General features: G+C 44.7%; 1 pseudogene; it reads right to left on the bottom strand.

The window, feature by feature from the left end:
* On the bottom strand, positions 1-5,486 carry LOC100589142 (annotated as a pseudogene).
* Between the last annotated feature and the right edge of the window lie 1,741 nt (positions 5,487-7,227).

The following is a 7,227-nucleotide window of genomic DNA, read 5'->3' on the forward strand; positions in this document are numbered from 1 at the left end:
TCAAATCATGTGGTAATCTTTAGATGACACTGGTAGAAAATCTGCCTGTTTATATAAAGGTAGAGATTATTGAATGGATCAATTTTAGAAAATAACCAAACACATTTTATTGTTCACTATTTTAAATGACTCACTAAAATCCTTTATATCATTGAACAATTAAAATATTCTACATTGTGAAATGTGCACAGGGGTTCCAATAATAGAACAGGCTTCATTTCAGAAATGTATATTTTGCATATTGATTTAGTAGTTTATCCAGTCAACACATTTTTATTGAATTTTGGGCCCATCCTTTTAGTAGACTCTGAGAATACAGGGCAATTTTGCCCAAGTTATTATTCTTAGTCTTTGAAACACTGGGGGAGAGAGTATTTTTTCTTTGTTCACTTGAGATTGTATTGGAAATTTTTGCATATTCATTTTTTATGTTGTATTTTACTGTGAAAATTTGTTTTTCTATACTTTGATTTCTTTCATTTTCATATTCAGGTTAGTGTTAATGAAATAATATAAATACAATTTTTTAAATGGACTATACAATGGTTCTGTGTGGCATTCACAACAAGAGATATATTTGTATTTCTCACTTCACTTTTCCTAGAAGGTAAAAGTGGTCTGATTTTTCATCTTAATTTATGGGAACAAAAAGAAAACAAATGTATGTCTAAATGTGATAAACATGTAAGAGGAGAAATACCTAATGTAAATGACAAGTTAATGGATTCAGCAAACCAATATGGCACATGTATACCTATGTAACAAAACTGCGCATTGTGCACATGTACCCTAGAACTTATAGGTAAAAAAAAAAGAATGACCAGAAGGGAACTTAGAAAATATCTTGAGACAGATGAAAATGAAAACACAACATACCAAAACATATGTGATGCAGTGAAAACAGAGCTAAAGGGGAAGTTGAAAGTTGTAAAAGCTTATATTAAAAAAGAAGAAAGACCTCAAACCAATGAACTAACTTTACAAGTTAAGGAACTAGAAAAAGAAGAAATAAACAGATAGCTAGGAAGAGGAAGAAAACAAGAAAGACTAAAGCAGACCCCAGGTCTTCATCCTTACTTCTCAGTCCTTGCAAGTTTGTTGATGAAGAGAAGGATTTCATGATTCCACTCTGACAACCTCCCAAGCACAGTCACTGTATTTCTTCTGTTTCAGGTAGATTCTCTGGATTCCCATGGATTCCCTGGAAGTCCCTCCTCAAGGTCAGTGTAGGGCCCCAATCACCCCCACAGATTCTTCCTCTCCTGTTGCCTGCCCTAAGCAAGACTCCAGGCGTTCTAGCTGCGGATGAAGTCCAGTGTGGAGCTGGTCCAGGAGGGTCATGTTCCAGGCAGCAGAGGAGCGCTCTGTGGGGAAGAGGCTGAAGATCTGCTGAAACATCTCATAGAGGACAGACACAGCCTGGGCCTTCTGCAAATGGCTGCCATCCACATCTCCAGGGGGAACCTGAAGTCTCTTCTGGCCTTGAGACACAAGAAAGTGGAGATTCTCCACATTTGGCCCAAAAGTGCCAAGGTGTTCCTGCTAAGTAGGCCATGGTTCTGAGGCAGGTCACAACTCAGAGATCCAACACGGCCACAAATGCAAAGCACCAGGGACACCAGTAGCAGAAGCAGGAGGACCACTGGGAAATGAGGGTGCTGCTGGCCTAGCTGAGCTGGGGTCTGGATGAATCTTGGACTCCCTGTTCTCTAAAGGCATTCTTATTATGCATGGCTTAGAGTTGGAAACAAATAGTTTTCAGGGTTGGCCAAGATGGCCACCTAGAAGCTGCTCGTGTGTGCCACTCTCATGCAGAGAAATGGAAGGGGCAAGTAAATACAGCACCTTCAACTGAAACATCCTGGTACACACAATGGGACTCAAGAAAACAACTTGACCCATGGAGAACAGAGCAAAGCAAGGCAGGATGACTGCCCACCCAGGAGTGACACAGAGCCAGGGGAGCCTCTCCTGCTCAGGGAAGTGGTGAATAAGTGAGCAGCCCTGGGGTCCCATGCTTCTCCCACAGATCTTTGCAATCTTCAGGTCAGGAGATCTCCTAGTGAACCCACTCTATCAGGGCCTTCAGTCTGACACACAGGGCTGCGTAGGATTTCAGCAGAGCAGCCGCTCAGGCATGCGTGGGTATCCTGGAGCCTTAGATACCCAGGCCTCCCCACAAAAGAAGCTATAACTCCAGCCAAGCAGGAGGCCAGACCACTGTACATACCCCTAGTAAAGGGGTTTCATCCAGGGGGCTGGGTAGTGACAAGGGGCAGGCCCACCTTCCACAGCCTGTCTTAGGGTAAGACCCACTGGCTTGGGAATCCAGCCAGCCACTGGTAGCAGCCTCATACCTCCCTGACATGGAGCTCCCAGCGGCAGGGTGTGGGCTGCCATCTTTGCTGTTTCACAGCCTTAGCTATTGGAGCCTTTGGGTTCTAGGGAGTCCAAGGCAGCTAGGGACTGGAGCAGCCACCCAGCACAGCCCAGCAGCTCTACAGAGAAGCAGTCAGATTGCTTATTCACGTGGATCCCAAATCCTGTTTCTTTTCACTGGGTGGAATCTCTCCACTGGGGTCTCCAGTCACCTCCACCACTGTTTTCTGGTGGACAACAGTTTCGAATGTCCCTGGGATGGCGCTCCAAAGGGAAGGGTAGGTTGCCATTGTTGCTGTTTAGCAGCCTTAGCCATTCTTGCAAATGCCATTCTTTTGTGCTGGGGGTGGTAGCAGACCCCCAGCACAGCACAGCTGCTCTACCAAAAAGTGGCCAGACTGTTTTATCACCTGAGTCCCTGATGCTGGTTCTCCTCAGTAGGTGGAATATCCCCACTGGGGTCTCCAGCCACCTCCTGCATGTATGTTGCAGGAGGCAACAGGTTATACCTCTCTGGAAGACTGCTCCCAGAGGGAGGGGCAGGCCCCCATCTTCACTGTTTCATAGCCTTCACTGTTGATACCTTCAGGTACTGAAAAATGTGAGGTGATTATGGTCTGGATTGGACCCCCAGCATATTGCAGCAGCCGTATGGAAAAGTGGCCAGACTGTGTGTTATGTGGGTCCCTGATCCCCTCTCTCCTCACTGGGTGGGTCTGCCAGGCCTGGAACTGCAGCCACCAGCTGGGATTATCAAGCCAATAGCAGCTCTGCAACTCCCTGGAACAGAGCTCCCAGTGAGAAGGGTGGGTTGCCATCTTTGATGTCTCACAGCTCTTGCCCTTGCTGTCTCCAGTCTCTGGGGACTCTGTAGGGAACAGCGGCTGCTCCAGATCCCCAAAACAGAGCAACTACCTCACAGAAGACTGAGGTAGTTGTTCTCCACGCAGTTCCTGGTTGTCACCTCTACAGAGCCACCTGACCAGAGACTCCAGCTCAGGCACCCTTCCCCCGCTTCATCACCTCAATCAGGCAGTCCAGCATTTCTCCAAGGAAGAAATGCCACAGTCAAGCCATAACCCATCCACCACTACTGCTGCAATGGGACAGCCCCAGCAGCCCTCTGGCTGGAGAAGAAACAAAGGGCCTAGTCACTACAATGGCACCACCAGCACATCATAGCCACCATACGAAGAGGAGTCCTGACCCTCTTCCCTGGGAATCCCCATCCCTGTTCTTCAGGAGGCAGGGCCCCAGCCCGTGACTGCAAAACAGTCACCCTACCAACGGCTGAGCATATCCACTGATAGTTGCCTGGAGTTTCCCTAGGGAGAGGCTCCCAGAGCCATCCTACCTCTGCCACTGCCACAGCAGCAGTTTTATCCCTGCTACCTTGGATCTGGCGAGGAGACAAAGAGTCTGAAGCTCTTTGTTTACAAGCTTATAGCATGCCACAGTCACCTGAACTTCCAGCACGCTGCAGTTACCATATGGTGAGGAGAACAGTCTCTCCTCCTGGTAAGATTGCCACCTCCTGTTTCCCAAAAAGTGAAGCCCCAAACTTACACCAGCATTGCAGCCACCCCACCCCTCTGGCTAAACACTCCAATTAACATGGCTTCACATTTCTTGGAGGTGGAGACCCCAGGGGCAACAGAAAGCCTGTCTACCACTGGCTCTGCAGTGGTACTACCCCAGCTACCTTGGAACTAATGAAGGAGCAGAGACCCCAAGTGCCTTATCCATACCTCCAACAAGCTGCAGTCAACCCAAGAGAGCAGGCCAGTCTGTCTCCCATTGGTCAACCACCCACTCCTCACATCACCAGGCAGGGAACCCCTGGCTTGGGCCCACAGCACAGACACCCCCATCCCACGCTGATTGCACTGAGTGATTGCTCACCTGCATCTCTGGGGTGGAGCCCCCAGGAGACAAGCGAAAGACCCTCAGTTACAACTACTACTAGGGTCCCTTCCTTTGATGCCTCCAAGTTGGATAGAAAACATTAACCCTGAGATCACCCCAGAGCTGTTGTGGGCAGCCTGGGAGTGCCAAGATACAAGCTACAGTCAGCACTCAAGTGGGAGAGGAGCCCACACTTTCATAGCATTGAGACAGCATGGCTGCAACCGTGAAGAAATGTAGGGGAGCCATATGACTGAGCAAGAGCCTGACAACTGACCATTGCACCTAAGAGTCACCTACTACGTCATGCCCAGAGCTTCAACACTAAAAAATCTCACTAATATACGCTCATTAAGCCAAAGACAAGTCAGCTGCAAATAAAGACCCTGCACAAAGCTGCAGCCCTGTGAACACATCCAGAACCGAAGTCTGTTTATTGATTGAACTCAAGCTACACTCCCATATGTAGAGATGAGAAAGAACCAATGCAAGAACTGCAGGAACTCAAATGGACAGAGCAACTTATGTCCTCCAAATAATCACACTAGTTCTCCAACAAGGGTTCTTAACCAAAATGAGTTAGCTAAAATGACAGAAACATAATTCAGAATAGGATAGAAAGGAATTTCATTGAGATTCAGGAAAATGATAAAACCTAAACCAAGGAAACTGAGAATCACAATCAAAGGATAGAGGAGCTGACAGACAAAATAACCAGTATGAAAAAGAACCTAATGGACCTAGTAGATGTACACACTACAAGAATTTCACAATGCAATCACAAGTATTAACAGCAGAATAGACCAAGCTGAGGAAAGAATCTCAGGACTTGAAGACTGGCTCTCTGAAATAAGACAGTCAGACAAAAATAAAGAAAAGAGAATGAAGAGCCATGAACAAAACCTCCAAGAAATAGAGGATTGTATTAAGAGGCCAAATCTAGGAATCACTTGCATCCTTAAAAAAGACACGGAGCAAGCAAACACCTTGGAAAATATATTTCAGGATATCATCTATGAAAACTACCACAACCTTGATAGAGAGACCAAAAGTCAAATTCCCTTGAAGATCTACACCCAGATTGGCCGGCTTTTCTAATTCCTAGGTTAGCACAATTCATAGAGGAAGGGATAAGTTAGGAGGCCCCGGGGAGGCTGGGCTGGACGTATCCTGACCCTTTCTCTTTCCCCATAGCTGTCCATTGCCCCAAGATGACATGTTCTGCCTGAAGCTGGGAATATTTTCTCTCTCCAAGATACAAAAGTTAAGGAAATGGGCTAATTCCAGTACCGGGGTCAGTTCTTTCTTGGGAAGAGCCTCTTTTTAGCTATGAAGATAAATCTCCTGCCAGGAGGCCTACTTCTGCATTAACAGCCTACTCTCCACAGACTTGGCTGCTGGCTTGGTGCACTTTGACCACTTGGGGGCTCTCTTTCCCTGTAAATGTTGTAATAGTCTCAAAGTAAGAGAACCTGCCTTTTATTTCCTTTTTTGCTAAGCTCATATTATGTCATTGTAACAGCGACATTCCCTCTTTTTACAGAAATATTCAGCATAAGAAAGGAAAAAGAGTATTTTATAAAAGAGCTTCTGAAAAACCTAGAACTTTCACTGAACTTCTGCTTTAATTTGTGATTTTGTACTCTTAAGGGGAAAGTGATGGGTAAAACCCGCAAGAGAACTGAAAACAGCTGTATGAAGAGGCAGTGCAGGCTAATGATGAATGAAGAAGAGAGCACAGTGCGCGTTTCTAGAGGGAGAGGAAGGAAACTAATGTGATATGGGAGTGAGAAATGGGATACAGAAAAGCAGGGAGGAAAGGGGAAAGTGTGTCAGCTCTCAGAACCAACAAAGATGTATACTTTACTTAAGTTTAGGAGACTAACTTCATATGGGAGTGTACCCTGGAATTCTGAGAGCCAGGAAACAAATGTGCCAGGTGCCAGAATCAGTTAACCATCAACACGTGTATTCTGCACTTCAATCTAGATGCTGCTCCTCTGTCAGGTATTTATACAAACCACCATTTCCTGACTGAATATAAGTAGGACTTTGAAATGAGGTGAGACAATTTTTCAGCCTCTCTAGAATTCATGACAGAATTCTGTTGTTTTAGGCTGCCTAAAAACAATATATACAAGCAGAATGGAATTTCAATGTAAAATAAGTTATTGTTATTTATACCTGATGTGTAAATTTTGTGTTAGGATTTCCTTAATAATTATTAATCTCCTTTTTTCTCAATTATACACAACCATCTCCTGCTCTCTGAATTTCCTTGGTTCATGTTGTGTTTTCAGCTGATTTTGACCAACTTTCTTTCTTTTTAAATTTTGCTTTTAGTTCCGGGATACATGTGCAGAACGTGCAGATTTTTTACATAGGTATACGTGTGCCATGGTGGTTTGCCTCACCTATCAACTCGTCACCTAGGTTTTAAGCACAATTTTTAAAAATCCAGTCTATCATTGATGGGCATTTGGGTTGGTTTCGTGTCTTTGCTATTGTAAATAGTGCTGCAATAAACATACACGTGCATGTGTTTTTATAATAGAATGATTTATATTCCTTAGGGTATATACTCAGGAATGGGATTGCTGGGTCAAATGGTATTTCTGATTCTAGATTCTTGATGAATCGCCACACTGTCTTCCACAATGGTCGAACTAATTTACATTCCCACCAACAGTGTAAAAGCTTTCCTATTTTTCCACAGCTTCACCAGCATCTGTTAATTTTGACTCTAATAATTGCCATTCTGAGTGGCATGAGCTGGTAGTTCATTGTGGTTTTGATTTGCATTTCTCTAATGATCAGTGATGTTGAGCTTTTTTCATGATTATTGGCTGCATAAATGTCTACTTTTGAGAAGTGTCTGTTCATAACCTTCACCCACTTTTTGATGGGGCTTTTTGTTTTTGTAAATTTGTTTAAGTTCTTTGT

The sequence above is a fragment of the Nomascus leucogenys genome, chromosome 1a (genome assembly GCF_006542625.1).
Source record: "Nomascus leucogenys isolate Asia chromosome 1a, Asia_NLE_v1, whole genome shotgun sequence".
In the NCBI taxonomy this organism is placed as follows: domain Eukaryota; kingdom Metazoa; phylum Chordata; class Mammalia; order Primates; family Hylobatidae; genus Nomascus; species Nomascus leucogenys.